Here is a 19,541-nt window from a genome sequence, read left to right as displayed (position 1 = left end):
AAGCTTATTGATTTGGAAAGTGCTGCCAAATGAACAGCACACGATACAATCTACTGAGATTCCTTCACAGTACAACAACTTAGGGAAAACAGATCCAAGGACATTTGGTGAAAATGAGGATGCTCTCAATAGTCGTGGAAACAGCTCTTACAAATCCTTTTTGACATTAGCGCCTACAACAATCGTCAAGACAGCTCACTTCATTTTGCATTAACTTCTAGAATGATTTTATTTGGTTTACAAATAGCAGATGTTACGTTAATACGAAAAGCACCTCTGTTCTAACTCAGCTTCTTACTAAAATATTTAATTACGTTTTAATTATGCATTTTTCACAGGATTCGTTGTTACGAAAAACAAAAAATTAAAATTTTCGCGTTCTGAACACTGTTTCTTATTATACTGTAGTACCAAACAGTGCGCATATAACACCAAATGACATATAAGGTTTAGAGATCGAAATTATAACAATCATTGTTCGTCAAATTCAAGTTTTGTTTATTTGTCGCCCGCTCACCTGACTGCGTTGAACAGTCCCTACAGGTGGTTTGTTCATATGCAGGAGCAATCAGCCCTTGATTGAGCGTAACGAAAACGCCGCCATAATTCAGTCGTAGACCCATTTCATTTGGCCGTACAGTCATATCAGTTTTTGTTTCCATCATAGTTGGCGTTTTTTTTGACACTAGCATGAATGCCTGGTAAAGGTAAAAGCATCAACTAATATGCTCTAGTAAAAACAATAGTGATGTGTATGTGGCATATCTGTCAAATCGTTTTGTTTACCATAGAAAAGGGAAATTTTGTTTTCTTTATAAAAAATTTGACCACTCTGAAATTAGTAGCAGATGTATATATAAATTTTGGCATGAAAATGGCGGTAAAAATTGTTGGTCAATAGATCGGTACAGTGAGTAGATTTGCAAGGGGCCCCTGAGCGAGCCTAATAGCGCGAGGATTCGAGGTCCACGGGATAAAGACCTGTCATTCCCTCGCTTGGCAGCGAGAAGAGTGTACGTAGGTAGTGTGCAGCGCTTCAGGTTGTCGAAATGACGGTTTGTTTTCCTAATCATTCCCCCTTTAACTCGCCTTTTTGACACATATCCAACAATAAGACTGATGTATTCAGAACACAACGGTCCCTTTTAATTTATGCACAATGTGAATTCATACGAAAGATATAAGCCATAGAGTTTGGAAAAATTACCCTAGTCGGGCCAAGTGTATTTTGATAGAGTGCCGACCTATTAAAGAAAATTGTGATAAGTGTAATTCATAGAGTCCGGCGAGGTTAGACCTCAGACCTTGAAAATAAGTGTTTTTAGTTTAACGACCTGGGTTGAAAATAATACAACCCTTGGAGTTTCCAAGTCGGGATGTGCTATAAGGGGAACAGTTTTCAAGTGGTGAAAAACGGCGGTTGACATTAATAGACAGGTGAACAGGAGGAAAATGGCAGAAGCAGCATCTAAAGCTTATCAGTCACGCCCTTTATATTAGTGAAAACAGCAAAGCCCAAGGTCAGTTGTTGAAAAGCAATACTGTTAAGTCCATGAAATGAAAACAGCCTGAAGGCTGACTGTTTTGAAGTGTGGTCTTTAGTATTTCCCAGGTGATTAGCCTAGTGCGGAATTGATACGCATTCGACAGTAGTAAGGTAAGTGTAATTATATATAATTATTTTTTTTGTAACGAACTTGAATAATAAATTATTAGTTTCAGTTAAAGGTTATGCAGTGTTTAAGCTTGGCGGTTGATATAATGTTTAATGTGTATTGTAATAAATTTCATCTAGCTCTTACAAAGCTCATCAAAACCTACTGATTGCAGTATGCAACCGAGATTTGCATTGGAATTCTCACATGCTTGCTTCAGTTAAAGATTCCCCGTGACTTGGCCTAGCTTTCTTTTGCCCAACTTTGTTTTTGGCCATATATGCCTGCGTTAGTAACTAGCTTACCATGCCTACAGTGAAGCATTTGTTGACTTTGATATCTAATTACACCCTTGCCTGCTTGGTACGAATTCCGTTCAGATTTGTAATGCCATTTTAATAAAATTACGCAAGGATTTGTCTCTTTGGAAAAAAAGTTTTTTTTTTTCTAGGTACGTCCAGATATTAAGCTCGTGATAAACATATAAGTCGAAATTTTAGATTTAGGCCTATGCGTGAGTGCTCTAGGTGCTCGTGTATTTCACTGATTGCTCTGGTGCCTGATAACCATAAAGTAGACTAAAATAAAATTTGTGTGCACTGATAAAAAGAGTATACCTATTTGCAGTGGCTGTCTAACAGGTGGACACCAACAAAGACATGATTTATCTCAGGGAAGGTATAATTCACCATTTACTATGACAGTGCATTCCAGTGCCTGCGCTCTGATATCATTGGTCGCAATCCGTTATCAAGCATGCTTTGTCACTTGGCACTTAATAAATGTAGGGTACATAAAATATAGCAGTCAACCATGCCATCTGATTATTTTGAAAGGATGAGCTGTCATATTTGTAGTTAATTGTATCAGCCTAACAGTCATAATGGCGTGGTTGTGTGAATATTTGTGTAAATGTGTACAGATACAGCATACTATTCAAACAAAAAAATTCAGAATTCAGGGTATTTTTTGTGTTGTTAAGGACTTGAAGCAGCATGTTTTATTATAGGCTATATAATGCCAAATAAAATAGTTCCAGTTTTATCCTCTTTTAAGAAAAAGTGAACTGACGTGTGTAGGCAATGTGGTTTTTTTAGACCGTGGGCCCTAGCTACCCGAAAACCGACACTCGTTGAGTTGATGAAGAGAAACAAGTAGGTCACGAGTGCGGTTTACACTGGCTGCTTTTGGAGAAGTTTACGAAAATTCTTTATGGATGTAAGCCAGATGCGATACTCAATTATTGACACGTGAGTTAAGTAATGACAAGTAATGTATGGTTTTTCATTTGTAATTATTATTACAGGGTTTTAGTCAAGTTCTATGGAAATTACAGGTCAGCTATGTGCAAGTAAATTGGGGAAATTTGGTTATCAGCCCTCTGAGGGTCAAAATTTAATTCTGTGACATCAACGGAGACCAGCATTCAGTAGTCAGCAATACAGAATATTCATTATCTTTTACTAACTGTTTAATATTATCATTAGTTTTTTAAAAATCTATTTGTACTGCTCTTGTATACGATGAATGGGTGCATGTACGTTTTTCATACAATTCCTCATATAGCTGTTCATATACCTGCGAATTATCGCCAACAATTACCTATACATAGTCTAACTGTTGAATGCATATTTTTCCAAGAAGATAAGCGTTTTCATATCTATTCCTTAAAAAGCATGACACATTCATATGAAAATATACGGTTAATATCTAGAAATACTTTAATATCATTATTTATTGGATCCTTATTTTTATGAAATAAGGATCCAGTAAATAATTTGATATTAAAGTATTTCTAGATATTAACCGTATATTTTCATATGAATGTGTCATGCTTTTTAAGGAATAGATATGAAAACGCTTATCATCTTGGAAAAATATGCATTCAGCAGTTATGTATAGGTAATTGTTGGCGATAATTCGCAGGTATATGAGGAATTGTATGAAAAACGTACATGCACCCATTCATCGTATACAAGAGCAGTACAAATAGATTTTCACATGCTCTCAAGCTCGATCTTGAAACTCATTCTGTTATATCCATTGTACTTTTTCAGTATTTTCCTCGAATAAATCATTTCCCTTCTTAATACTGAAAAATGTTAAAAAACTTTCGACAACGAACGATAAACAAGAAATGAAGACATAAATTGGTAACATTTGCGATTTCTCCATCTTAAATTTTTCCCCTAGTTTTTATTTGCTCAAAGTTCTTATGTGGACTTCAACAGTTGATTATGACCTCTGCTTATTGTACCGGTCCATGAGTTATTTCCTGTTGGTACATATAAACAAAATATAAAAATTTGGATACTTATGGGCAATAAATCCAACAAAACACTCTCTTGTTACCTTTCTGTATTGCGTCTTCAAGTTGTTCATCATTAGTTCGGTCCAGCCTTTCGGTGAAGTAATTTTCTTTTCTCCCAGATAGCAATTGGATGGTAGACTAAACACTTGCAGAAAGATCTGGTTCGCCCCGTGGTGATTCATTAACACAGGAGGGAATTGGCTTTTCAAGTAAACAGTAAAATGTTCCCGCTGTTATCTTTTGCAGTTGTTTTCAATAATATTTTTTTTTATCCTTTAACGGTGAAATCAACTGTCGATGGATGCTGATAAAGAGCTTCCCTCTGTTGTATATTATATATACAGTATATAGCCTATACACACACACACACACACACACACACACACACACACACATATATATATATATATGTATATATTATATATATATATGTATATATATATATATATATATATATATATATATATATATATATATATATATATATATATATATATATATATATATATATATATATATATATATATATATATATATATATATATATATTTATATATATATATTTATATATATATATATATATATATATATATATATATATATATATATATATATATATATATATAATGTGTGTGTATAAAGTCATGAGGCATTATGGAATGCCGGATAAGTTTGAAAGGGTTATTATGAACATGCATGAGGGCACATCTTGTAAAGTGATGGTTGATGGTTGTTTGAGTGATCCATTTGAAGTTAGCCTTAGTCTGGTCTAACTGAGGATGGCATTCTGTCTCCTCTATTGTTTGTATTGGTCGTAGATTGCGTTATGAGATGGGTTAAAAGAGAAACGTATGCGGGTATTCTCCTGGGAGAAAATGGGAAACTTCTTGACTTAGATTATGCTGGTGATATAGTTTTGATTTGCGAGGGACCAGAAAAAACGCAGTGTGTGTTGGATTGTCCATAGCAACATCCACCTTGCTTTGCAGCTAAGCCCCGCCCACTGCACGCCAGTGATTGGATAGCCCTCGAAGGGGAATGACGTCACACTAGTTAACAGTCCAAATGATTACCAGTACGAATTTGACTCCATTCGGTAATGTTGAGTTTCGTATATGAATCTTGACACCACAGATTTGAGTTCCCGGAGTCGTGAAGTGTGCAGTTGATATCCCCGATAAAAGATATATTAAGTTATATATCAGTATGAAGATCTTGATCATTTTTTTTTTTATTTTGATCATGCGCATCCTAAATACACAAGCATCTTGCTTTTTCTCTTAAATTGGTGTTGGCCTACAGAATCGATCCCACATAGACCACATTAATTGAAATGAAGCATAGACTTATGCAGCCAGTTCTGATATTAGGGTATTAATTCTTCATAATCCTGCATGTCAAATGTTAATATCATTGAGAGATTAGGCCTACATGTCAATTTCTTATATTTTGAGGCAATGACAGGACATAGAACTACACGTCAATTTCTTATATTTTGAGGTAATGGCAGGGCCGTGGACAGGCATAGACCTACACGTCAGTTTCTTATATTTTGAGGCAACGGCAGGGCATAGGCCTACACGTCAATGTTATATTTTGAGGCAATGACACGTCAGTTTATCGCAAATAGTATTCTACTCATATCTGTTGGAAATAGAGTAGCTTTTAATTAATATAGTAGTTTCACTTCCACGATATACAATGTATGTGGTTAGTTGAATGTACACACATAAGTGCACATACACATAAATGCGTGGATGGCCATAGTAATTGCAACGCCACTTATACCACAGAGAATAAAATTAAAACTTGTGGGTACGTAGCCGATGGCACACACAGATCAGTCATAGGACTGTCTCAGCCTTACAGACAACTATCAAAATGCTCTACATGAAGTATATTTTGAAAGTATATTTACAAAAGGTATAAGGCTGCTGTAGCATTTCTATGAAAATGAAGGCCATGGTATGAAGATATCATAAGATGCTTAACGAAATAAGAAAAAAAAAATGATAGCAGAAAAAGTTATGAGATGATCCAAAGCAGTCTGCGAGTAGCCCATGAATCACTTGATTTTGGGGGCATTCTTGTAGATTATCCTCTTGGACAAAAGGATACATAAGAGTCAGTAAATTCTCTCTCTCTCTCTCTCTCTCTCTCTCTCTCTCTCTCTCTCTCTCTCTCTCTCTCTCTCTCTCTCTCTCTCTCTCTCTCTCTCTCTCTCTCTCTCTCTTGTTAGGAGAATATTCTTGCATAGACTATATTCATAAATATCTCGATTACTTTTAATTAAAACAAATAACTAAATTTCAATTAACAAGAGTAGGCAGATAATTCTTTACACCAGTATTTTATGAATAGATCTATGTTTATTCTGCATTGTTAGGTTACCATATGAAAAATTTTCGAAGACACTACAAGCACCATAACAGCAGCAACAAAAACTAGAATAACTACAACAAGAACCACAATAAAACGGCTGAATATAAGATAGGGATAGGCCTATAATCCAAACGTCATAAGCTGCGTAAACCGACAGACATAGCACACTATAGGTCTACTTTCATTTTTATGATCCTGTTATTTTGAAAGGAGAAAATGTCCTTGAGAAAGTTCTCAGCAAATTATATCCAATATGACTCGTATAGCCTATCATACTGTAACTTGAAGGTAAGCATGGGCATATTCTGGTTTTGTAGAGTGCAGTCTCTGCTTGTCATACCTCCGAATGTGTAAACGATTGGGATGAAATAGATTTTATGACTATTAAAATGCAGTACAATTTCGTGAACTCAATATGAAATACCAGTCTGCATAGTTCTGATAAAGTCTGTGTTTAAATTTAGAATGGTGAACACGCTTGACAATATCAGACGGTAATTATCATTGTCCAGTGATTCAAGTGCACCGATTCGAAGGCAGACATTCCCTGTGTCACTGACTCACCTCCCTATTCAGGTGAACCTTATTTACGAATCACAACACTGCAGCATCGTGGAACACTCTTAACTTCATTCATATTTTCCTTTTTTTTTACCATTTTTAGAGAGATGTGCATTATGATTTTATTTCAGGGGATAATATAACGTTTCCTTATGATAATCAGCAGAACGTATTTTAGTTCTGTAAAACAACCATTGCTAAATAAATGAAGATGAAAAGAACCATAGATTAACCAACTTTTCGAAACCATTGCCAACCAATCAGCTTCAAGGAATGGTCGTGACATAATCAGTGAGCAGGGCTTAGCTGCAAAGCTAGATGGATTTTGCTATAGTGAGTGAAAGTCGAAAGGTTGGTTTGGTCATCAATAGTGGAAAAACTGAAATCATGAGTCTAATTGTCTAATTAAAGGCATATTTGTAAAGCAAGTGGATAAGTTAAAATATTTGGGTACTTATTTAGATAAGGATGGTTCTTTGAACACAGAATTTATGGAAAGATTAAAAAAGGCTCATCAGGCAGTGAAAACGCTTAAAAATATGGGATAATAGTAATTTTTCTGTGCATACAAAAATCAAAATTTATAAGGTAATGGTTAGGAATATTTTAATTTAAGGGCATTGAATCATGGTACAGTGCAGTGACTTCAGATAATAAATTCTTAGCATTTCAAAATAAGGCGCTCAGAAGAATATTAGGAATTAATAATTAATTTGAGGGGTAGGATATATATATATATAAAAACAGAATTAGAGAAGTACGGTAACAGGGGTGCAGCCAGTTGATGAATATGTTAGGTTCTCATGCTGGAGGTGCTTAGGCCATGTTTATAGAAGACAGGGAATAGTACGAGAAACACCATGGTGGGTTTTCCTTGGTAGGAGAGGTAGATGTAGGCCAAAGGAGAAGTGGTTGAGGACAATGAGGCGGGAAGCAGGAAATTAGTGTTGGGAGATCTTGAGGAGTTAGTCCAGGACAGAATGTGGTGGCGTTCATCGAGGCCCTATGCATCACTGTGGGTGCCACAGGAAATTATTGATTGATTGATATATGTACATATATATTAGGTGTATATATATTTACATATATGATATATATATATATATATATATATATATATATATATATATATATATATATATATATATATATATATATATATATATATATATATATATATATATATATATATATATATATATATATATATATATATATATATATATATATATATATATATATAATGTTTGTGTGCTTGCGTGTGTGTGTGCGTGTACAGATAACGATACATAACGATATCAGTAAAATCGAGTGCTCTGCAAAACACACTTTAACGAATAAGTATTAGGAACACGGAAGCGCTTCGCACTGGACGCCAACTTCCGTACAAACAAATGGCAGATAGGGTAAATAGGACTCCCTGACGTCATCAATCGATCAATTCTCTGTGCACTAAAGGATTTAATGGGTCGCTGGTTTTAGTGGTGTGCTCTTGAAATGTTAACGTCTTGAATTTTGAATGGCATAACTCCTCAAATGCATGATGTGGAATTGTTTTAGGTAATTTTTTTTAAAGATACTCTGTCACAACCTCCTAGATCTAATCGGATTTTTGTTGTTTTCTTTGTAGGCTTTGCAATATTAGGAGTTTCAAATTTGAATTTACTTGTTAAATGGTGCCCTCAGAAGCTTGCCCTATTTTCCGGAGGAATCAACTTTGTTTGATGAATTTATAGAAGTCACCATACGATAAAATCTAAAGATGCAGGGTGATAGTTCTATATTTGAAACTATGATGTAAGTGAACAAACTCTTGTTACATGGTTGTTCACCCATAAGTGGGGAACTTGATCTTACTTTACAAATGTGGGTGATCTTACTTTACAAATGTGGGTGTTGTAATACATAATGCTTTCCTCATCTGTTGGACAATATTCTGAGGTTGTGGAATCCAGATTAGTCTCTGATGGCAGTACAGGTCTGCCTGAATGATGAGGTGATATTAATATTCTGTTTAGCTGTGGTGATTGCTGTGTTGATTATCTTTTTTTTTATAATTGGGTAATAAAGTAATATTTGCCATTTGTCATAAAATAGTGAGATTTGCAAGTAGAAACATTAGTCTTGTTGTTGAGTGTTGTGATATTGAGGATTTGACAAGTTATGCGGAATATGCAGTGATGCATATCGATATAAATATTTGTATGTGAAAATCAGAGTAACGTCTTGCAAATCGCCCTCGCCAAAGGTTTATCCTGGTATAGAACTCTAAAGCTCTAAACGGAGATAGAGCAAGGCCTGTTTTTTTCTTTACACTAGTCCATCTTGCTGACTCCGTTACTTTTCTTTCACCTTGAATGTAGAGCTGCCTACTTTGCTCAGTATTATCTTATGTCCACCATTACATTTTCATCGTTTTGACTGCTGCAGCTTAATACATATTTCTTCCTTGTACTCTTGAAATAGAAAATGGAATAGATCTTGTAGACCAGAAAAAACTATATATTACCATTTATATATGTTGCAAGTATTGGTTCGTGAAGAAAATTTTCATAAAAAAATATTTTAGAGGCGCAAGGTTTACTATGTAGTACTTGTATTTTCTTGTTCCGTTTCCTGTATATATTTAAACCTGCCGGGTTTCCACTAATCATCTATTTTCTGGGATCTCACTGTCTTGCTTTCAGTGTTATTTTCTTGTTTATTGTCATCCCTCTTTCATTTAATTTATCAGGTATCTTTCTGTTGTTTTTATTTCCCATTTCTATCAGAACAGTGCCTTGTTTTTTTTCTTTTCTAGTTTCTATTTCTAGCCACATTAAAAATTTGTGGCCTTTGGTTCAGTCCTCCAACCACCAGTTATGGAAGGCTATATTGGACACACAGGCTTTAGTTTGAATAATGTGATACTGCCATGACATTTCTTTAGTAATAGAGTAGAATGGTTATAGCGATCATTGGAGTAGGCCCAGTTACTGGTCATTGTGTTGTAAGCAAGGTTCTTGGGTACAGGTGCCATAATTTCAAAGTACCTTTGGGTAAGGTACTCAGCACGCTCTAGGTTTGTCTTGATTGCAGTCTCTCTCTCTCTCTCTCTCTCTCTCTCTCTCTCTCTCTCTCTCTCTCTCTCTCTCTCTCTCATATCTGTAACTAACTGATACGATAATCCACTTTATATTTAACAGTAAGGTTTTTGGAATATGTCTTTTAGGCTACAGATTTACATATTTCTCTCATGAAATGAGTTATGTTATTCCATCTCGCTTTTTTCGCTTTGTGCAACTTCAAATAGTTTCCTTGATTTTCTTGCTTTGTAAAGCTATTTCCATATATTTATATCTTAGGGTATTCCCTCCATTTTCCATTTTGAAACTTGTTAGAAGTCATTTCCTAAAAACATAATTTGTAGGGAATAACAACCATTTTATCTTTAAATTCTGTCCTCATAAGAGTTTAATTTTGAAGCTCCTCTTACAGAAACTGGTAAATTTTAGATTCTATTCATTTTATGCTATGTATGTTTATTGTAATGATTTAGATCTCGAGAAACAATGATACTTGCATGTTGAATTCTCCATTAAATCAGCAGTGCTAGTGAGAAGTAATCTCTGACAGGTTACCTCTATCAGCGGGAATATGATGTAACCCTTTTATCCCAAAAAACCAATAATTGATAGATTTTAATCAATCTTTTGGGGTAATTCGTGTGTTGTTGTGTGTGTGTGTGTGTGTGTATATATATATATATATATATATATATATATATATATATATATATATATATATATATATATATATATATATAAATAATATAGTATCTCAGTGCCATAGGATATTGCATGATATAGGCCAGTCAATACTTGCTGTATAATTTGTGAAACAATTTGTAACGAAATTATTATTTAACGAATGATTCATATAGCCTACCGTGGGACAGGAGACGTTTATATTATCTTGTGGCCTTATAACACTTCGAATACTTTTTGTAAACCTTTCATCTAATATCAGCAAAACTCCGTAACAAGATGTTAAGTAAATTTAGCCTAGAATTAATATAGCCAATTTTTTTTGTTAGTTTTTCATGTACCATCGTTCTTCTGGCAGTCGACTGTTGCATCATTGATATGTAGGAGAAGTCTTTTTTTACATCGGCAAAATCAATACTTTGAATGGTTTCTGAATATGTAAATAGGTTTCTTGGTACTGAATGGTGGCACCACTTTGAAAACCTTCCGACTATTCGCCTTAGATAATAGTCTGAATTGGTCTATGAATTTTTAAAAGGGAAAAGGTGACTATGAGTGTTTTAGTAGTTCGCGAATGCTATGTGTGGATCAATACTGAAGAAGAGAGTGTAGATTAATGTAATGTTTTTATCAAAGTCTGTATTCCTGTTTTGGGCGTTTGCCTTCAAGAATCCTGTACATGCTCATACCCTATTTTTTGAAGACTTTTTTTTTCATGACCAGGGAAAAAAAGACAATAAAAGTACTTCATCGTCATTAGTCGACGAGACAGACAAAGGTTTACAGGTACCTGCTTGAAGCAGCCTTCGTCAATTCAGTGCCATTAGAAATATCGAGCAATTCAACCAAAAGTTATATTTATTGTTTCTTTAGAGAACATTCTAATAAATTGACTAAAGTCTTGCCTAGAGATCACGGGTGACACTGTTGTACTCATTCAGGCCATTAGGCAAGAAAATGACTGAATTTTTATTATTTTACAGGGCGTTTAATTGCAGCTGTCACTTGCAGTGACTTGATTTGCTAAACAAAGACATACAATATATATATTTCATATACATATATATATTACATATACATGTATTTATATGTATGTATATATATATATATATATATATATATACATATACATATACATATACATATACATATACATATACATATACATAAATGTACACACACACACACATTACCCTTCCTGATGTTGAGATAGCCCAGAGAGAAAACAGTCACTGCCATTATGCGGCTTTCAATTGCTGAATCAGGGATGAACCTGCGCCGCAAAAAAAAAAAAAAAGAGAAAGTAAGCTGTTTGCTTACTTTCATAGAATGCTCATCAGCAACAGGGGGACAACTTTCACACAGTGCGCCACTGACCTGTATCTTGTATGCATTCAAGCCCTTCCTAGATATCAAGGCCTTTCTCACGCAGAACCACTAAACACCCCATCTAGCCAGCACATCCTGGGTCCTTTTCCCTCTACCTACACCACCTTCCTAAACCCCATCTGAATCCTGCGTCCTTTTCCCTCTACCTACACCACCTTCCTAACACCCCATCTTACATCCTGCGTCCTTTTCCCTCTACCTACACCACCTTCCTAACACCCCATCTAGCCAGCATCCTGCGTCCTTTTCCCTCTACCTACACCACCTTCCTAACACCCCATCTAGCCAGCACACCCTGCGTCCTTTTCCCTCTACCTACACCACCTTCCTAACACCCCATCTAGCCAGCACACCCTCGTCCTTTTCCTCTACCTACACCACCTTCCTAACACCCCATCTAGCCAGCACATCCTGCGTCCTTTTCCCCTACCCACCACCTTCCTAACACCCCATCTGGCCCAGCACATCTCCTGCAGCCAGTCCACCACCTCTACCTAACACCCCTTCTACCCCATCTAGCCACATCCTGCGTCCTTTTCCCTCTACCTACACCACCTTCCTAACAAGCCAGCACATCCCTGCGTCCTTTTCCCTCTACCTACACCACCTTCCTAACACCCCATCTAGCCAGCACATCCTGCGTCCTTTTCCCTCTACCTACACCACCTTCCTAACACCCCATCTAGCCAGCACATCCTGCGTCCTTTTCCCTCTACCTACACCACCTTCCTAACACCCCATCTAGCCAGCCGTCCTTTTCCCTCTACCTACACCACCTTCCTAACACCCCATCTAGCCAGCACATCCTTTTCCCTCTACCTACACCACCTTCCTAACACCCCATCTAGCCAGCACATCCTGCGTCCTTTTCCCCTCTACCTACACCACCTTCCTAACACCCCATCTAGCCAGCACACCCTGCGTCCTTTTCCCTCTACCTACACCACCTTCCTAACACCCCATCTAGCCAGCACACCCCTGCGTCCTTTTCCCTCTACCTACACCACCTTCCTAACACCCCATCTAGCCAGCATCCTGCGTCCTTTTCCCTCTACCTACACCACCTTCCTAACACCCCATCTAGCCAGCACATCCTGCGTCCTTTTCCCTCTACCTACACCACCTTCCTAACACCCCATCTAGCCACATCCTGCGTCCTTTTCCCTCTACCTACACCACCTTCCTAACACCCCATCTAGCCAGCACATCCTGCGTCCTTTTCCCTCTACCTACACCACCTTAGCCACATACACCACCTTCCTAACACCCCATAGCCAGCACATCCTGCGTCCTTTCCCTCTACCTACACCACCTTCCTAACACCCCATCTAGCCAGCACATCCTGCGTCCTTTTCCCTCTACCTACACCACCTTCCTAACACCCCATCTAGCCAGCACATCCTGCGTCCTTTTCCCTCTACCTACACCACCTTCCTAACACCCATCTAGCCAGCACACCCTGCGTCCTTTTCCCTCTACCTACACCACCTTCCTAACACCCCATCTAGCCAGCACATCCTGCGTCCTTTTCCCTCTACCTACACCACCTTCCTAACACCCCATCTAGCCAGCACATCCTGCGTCCTTTTCCCTCTACCTACACCACCTTCTAACACCCCATCTAGCCAGCACATCCTGCGTCCTTTTCCTCTACCTACACCACCTTCCTAACACCCCATCTAGCCAGCACACCTGCGTCCTTTTCCCTCTACCTACACCACCTTCCTAACACCCCATCTAGCCAGCACACCTGCGTCCTTTTCCCTCTACCTACACCACCTTCCTAACACCCCATCTAGCCAGCACATCCCTGCGTCCTTTTCCTCTACCTACACCACCTTCCTAACACCCCATCTAGCCAGCATCCTGCGTCCTTTTCCCTCTACCTACACCACCTTCCTAACACCCCCATCTAGCCAGCACATCCTGCGTCCTTTTCCCTCTACCTACACCACCTTCCTAACACCCCATCTAGCCAGCACATCCTGCGTCCTTTTCCCTCTACCTACACCACCTTCCTAACACCCCATCTAGCCAGCACACCCTGCGTCCTTTTCCCTCTACCTACACCACCTTCCTAACACCCCATCTAGCCAGCACACCCTGCGTCCTTTTCCCTCTACCTACACCACCTTCCTAACACCCCATCTAGCCAGCACACCCTGCGTCCTTTTCCCTCTACCTACACCACCTTCCTAACACCCCAAGCCAGCACACCTGCGTCCTTTTCCCTCTACCTACACCACCTTCCTAACACCCCATCTAGCCAGCACATCCTGCGTCCTTTTCCCTCTACCTACACCACCTTCCTAACACCCCATCTAGCCAGCATCCTGCGTCCTTTTCCCTCTACCTACACCACCTTCCTAACACCCCATCTAGCCAGCACATCCTGCGTCCTTTTCCCTCTACCTACACCACCTTCCTAACACCCCATCTATCCAGCACATCCTGCGTCCTTTTCCCTCTACCTACACCACCTTCCTAACACCCCATCTATCCAGCACATCCTGCGTCCTTTTCCCTCTACCTACACCACCTTCCTAACACCCCATCTAGCCAGCACATCCTGCGTCCTTTTCCCTCTACCTACACCACCTTCCTAACACCCCATCTAGCCAGCACACCCTGCGTCCTTTTCCTCTACCTACACCACCTTCCTAACACCCCATCTAGCCAGTCCTTTTCCTCTACCTACACCACCTTCCTAACACCCCATCTAGCCAGCACATCCTGCGTCCTTTTTACACCACCTTCCTAACACCCCATCTATCCAGCACATCCTCGTCCTTTTCCCTCTACCTACACCACCTTCCACCCCAATCCAGCACCTTTCCCTCTACCTACACCACCTTCCTAACACCCCATCTAGCCAGCACATCCTGCGTCCTTTTCCTCTACCTACACCACCTTCCTAACACCCCATCTAGCCAGCACATCCTGCGTCCTTTTCCCCTACCACCACCTTCCTAACACCCCATCTAGCCAGCACATCCCTGCGTCCTTTTCCCTCTACCTACACCACCTTCCTAACACCCCATCTAGCCAGCACACCCTGCGTCCTTTTCCTCTACCTACACCACCTTCCTAACACCCCATCAGCCAGCACACCCTGCGTCCTTTTCCTCTACCTACACCACCTTCTAACACCCCATCTAGCCAGCACATCCTGCGTCCTTTTCCCTCTACCTACACCACCTTCCTAACACCCCATCTAGCCAGCACATCCTGCGTCCTTTTCCCTCTACCTACACCACCTTCCTAACACCCCATCCATCCTGCGTCCTTTTCCCTCTAACCACCTTCCTAACACCCCATCTAGCCAGCACATCCTGCGTCCTTTTCCTCTACCTACACCACCTTCCTAACACCCCATCTAGCCAGCACACCCTGCGTCCTTTTCCCTCTACCTACACCACCTTCTAACACCCCATCTAGCCAGCACATCCTGCGTCCTTTTCCTCTACCTACACCACCTTCCTAACACCCCATCTAGCCAGCACATCCTGCGTCCTTTTCCCTCTACCTACACCACCTTCCTAACACCCCATCTAGCCAGCACATCCTGCGTCCTTTTCCCTCTACCTACACCACCTTCCTAACACCCCATCTAGCCAGCACATCCTGCGTCCTTTTCCTTTACACCACCTTCTAACACCCCATCTAGCCACACGTCATTTTCCCTCTACCTACACCACCTTCCTAACACCCCATCTAGCCAGCACATCCTGCATCCTTTTCCCTCTACCTACACCACCTTCTAACACCCCATCTAGCCAGCACATCCTGCGTCCTTTTCCCTCTACCTACACCACCCCACCCCATCTAGCCAGCACATCCTGCGTCCTTTTCCCTCTACCTACACCACCTTCCTAACACCCCATCTAGCCAGCACATCCTGCGTCCTTTTCCCTCTACCTACACCACCTTCCTAACACCCCATCTACATCCTGCGTCCTTTTCCCTCTACCTACACCACCTTCCTAACACCCCATCTAGCCAGCACATCCTGCGTCCTTTTCCCTCTACCTACACCACCTTCCTAACACCCCATCTAGCCAGCACATCCTGCGTCCTTTTTCCCTTCCTAACACCCCATCTAGCCAGCACATCCCACCTTTCCTACCACCTTCCTAACACCCCATCTAGCCAGCACATCCTGCGTCATTTTCCTCTACCTACACCACCCTAACACCCCATCTAGCCAGCACCGTCCTTTTCCTCTACCTACCTTCCTAACACCCCATCTAGCCAGCACATCCTGCGTCCTTTTCCCTCTACCTACACCACCTTCCTAACACCCCATCTAGCCAGCACATCCTGCGTCCCTTTTCCCTCTACCTACACCACCTTCCTAACACCCCATCTAGCCAGCATCCTGCGTCCTTTTCCCTCTACCTACACCACCTTCCTAACACCCCATCTAGCCAGCACATCGTCCTTTTCCCTCTACCTACACCACCTTCCTAACACCCCATCTAGCCAGCACATCCTGCGTCCTTTTCCCTCTACCTACACCACCTTCCTAACACCCCATCTAGCCAGCACATCCTGCGTCCTTTTCCCTCTACCTACACCACCTTCCTAACACCCCATCTAGCCAGCACATCCTGCGTCCTTTTCCCTCTACGTACACCACCTTCCTAACACCCCATCTATCCAGCACATCCTGCGTCCTTTTCCCTCTACCTACACCACCTTCCTAACACCCCATCTAGCCAGCATCCTGCGTCCTTTTCCCTCTACCTACACCACCTTCCTAACACCCCATCTAGCCAGCACATCCTGCGTCATTTTCCCTCTACCTACACCACCTTCCTAACACCCCATCTAGCCAGCATCCTGCGTCCTTTTCCCTCTACCTACACCACCTTCCTAACACCCCATCTAGCCAGCACACCCTGCGTCCTTTTCCCTCTACCTACACCACCTTCCTAACACCCCATCTAGCCAGCACATCCTGCGTCCTTTTCCTTCTATCTACACCACCTTCCTAACGACTCCGACCCCATTGCATCTGCATTTCAGACCATTTACTTTCTCAATTTACTACACATGTTAAGGCAGGAGCATTTACTTTCAGCAGCCTCCATCACTATTTGCAACCGTCCCCGTGGAGGAAAAGCCATCAAATGTTGGACGAACATTTATATTATATATATATATATATATATATATATATATATATATATATATATATATATATATATATATATATATATATATATATATATATATATATATATTATATATATATATATATATATATATATATATATATATATATATATATATATATATATATATATATATATATATATATATATATATATATATATTATATATATATATATATATTATATATATATATATATATATATATATATATATATATTATATATATATATATATATATATATATATATATATATATATATATATATATATATATATATATATATATATATATATATATATATATATATATATATATATATATATATATATATATATATATATATATATATATATAAATTTCTGTTAGGATCTCTCTGTTATAAAAAATACAAGTCTAAAAGAAGTTTGAGAGCAACTGCACCAAGGAATTACCTGGGCAAGCTGCAATGAATTATCCCTTCTGAGTGAATAAGATAGAAATACAGTGAATGGAACGAAATAAATTTCTGACTCACGTCGGGATCGAACAGGTCAGAAATTTATTTCTGTTCCACACGTGATTGTGTGCTGATGATGTCTATCTTATTCACTGAAAGCTACTTGTTGACTAAAACAGCTTTTGACTTCTTTAAAGAACCAGTGGGTAAATGCCCTTGCTTTCCACCAGATAAGTCAGAAACTATTTCTGTTCCACACGTGATTGTGTGCTGATGATTCTTGAACAAAGTTTGTTACCTGTCTGTTATAAAAAGTTTGAGCTGTCTGAAAGTACAGTGAATGTTAGTTAGAACCGACAGATAATTGCAGCGTTTAAAAATGCAAAAGGTGAGTTGTTGATAACGATTGAAAGTTTTAAAAACGAAAAGAAAGTGTGTACGAACATTCAAACAGGAGAGAGTGACTGGTTTTGTGTCAAGGTCTGAGATAAGTTTCTAAAGTCTCGAAGTATGCTCAGTATTTTAGTGTTGGCGTTATATATGAAGTCAGAGCGAGGGCATTAGAAGAAGGCAGATGCAAAGTTGTGGGATAGCCTCCCATAATGATTTGTGATGGTATGGGATGGTTGATGTTCGCAGATGATACAGTGTGGAGGTTGTGGAGAGAAATCGATAAAAATAGAACTTAAAAGTGGTTGTGTTCGTGTGAAAATTGTGCTTTTGTGTATTCGTTCAGTTTCATTTTCCCAATTCTTTGACTAGCAGTTCCTTTGACTTCATTACCATTGCATTAACATTTAATGTGTTTCCAGTGTCATGTTGATTCATCATATTACCAAGACATTCTTTTGCAATGTTACCTCATCCCATTTAGTTGGTTTGGAGTTTCTTTTAGAGGACGCTGTATCTTGAAAATATGACCTAGTATTTAGTTGCCATAAATCTGTTCTCAGGCGTATTTGTAGGTCGTTGCTGAAGCGTCATGAATTCTTACATTTGCTGCGAAATTTGTTCTCGTTTTCTCTTGTGCATTTGTGTTCCAGGTCTCGGCGAATTTGTCCTCCAAATAATAATTTCTCTCTCTCTCCCTGCCCATCATTTCACCTTCACGACGCGAGCATTTATGTACGGAATTAAGGTTTCGTGTGTACATAAAGACCTTTGTTTGTGTGCCTTACTAGGTTGGGCTATAGAAACAGTTATTTGTTCACTATCCTTGTTTCTCTTGTTGTCCTTTTTCTGTTTAAATACAGGGTTAATTAGACACTTCCCTTACTATGACACACCCTCTCTCTCTCTCTCTCTCTTCTCTCTCTCTCGTCTTGTGTCCCGTTGCTGGCTGAATCCACATGATTGGATTGTTCCGAGGGTTATATCTTTGTTGTCTGAAGAGATTGGCTATATATGCCTTAAATCATAGTCTTGTTTCTTGATTACCAACTATCTTGCCATTTCCTCTTGACAAAATGGGAGCCCAACCATTCCCAAATATTCCTTAAGGATGAGAGAAATTTTTAGCCACGTGAATATTAAACTGTTTTCTACAGCCTTGAGCTAATTTTTACTTCGTACTCAGTATGTGGATATTGTTGACGAAATTTTTATTATATGTATAAAACTATTCTTATAAGCTTGTTTCCCACTTATTTAACTTTCTTTGTGAAAGTTGAAGTCGTGTTACTTCTTCACTTTTTCTCGCATTCTAACACTTTCCGTACAATTTGTCTATTTCACTGAGATTGGCAAGGGAGGCAGGAAGGTTTATACGAAAAACTATTTTCCTTTACAGGAGACCACTTGTGTGCCTATGGGAGCCAGGGTGGTTACGTGTGAAACGATTGTTGAGCCAACACTATTTTATGAAAATGAAACGTGACTGTTG

The 19,541-nt window shown here is 39.2% G+C and overlaps 1 protein-coding gene across 6 annotated transcripts in view; it reads left to right on the top strand.

Annotated features, from left to right (window-relative positions):
* Positions 1-983: 983 nt before the first annotated feature.
* LOC136843752 (probable G-protein coupled receptor CG31760) overlaps positions 984-19,541 on the top strand; it is a 1,299,116-nt gene continuing 1,280,558 nt past the window's right edge. For 2 of the 6 annotated variants that reach the window (XM_067112416.1, XM_067112415.1), the window contains exon 1: positions 1,000-1,520. The gene's annotated coding sequence lies outside the window, so the exon portion shown is untranslated. Of the gene's footprint in view, positions 1,658-19,541 lie in introns of all 6 variants that reach the window. The other 4 variants (XM_067112414.1, XM_067112412.1, XM_067112411.1 and 1 more) reach the window with 3 other exon arrangements.

This window comes from Macrobrachium rosenbergii, chromosome 12, assembly GCF_040412425.1.
Source record: "Macrobrachium rosenbergii isolate ZJJX-2024 chromosome 12, ASM4041242v1, whole genome shotgun sequence".
Lineage (NCBI taxonomy): Eukaryota > Metazoa > Arthropoda > Malacostraca > Decapoda > Palaemonidae > Macrobrachium > Macrobrachium rosenbergii.
Note: the sequence above shows the minus strand (reverse complement) of the source record. Positions and strands in the feature narration are given on the sequence as shown.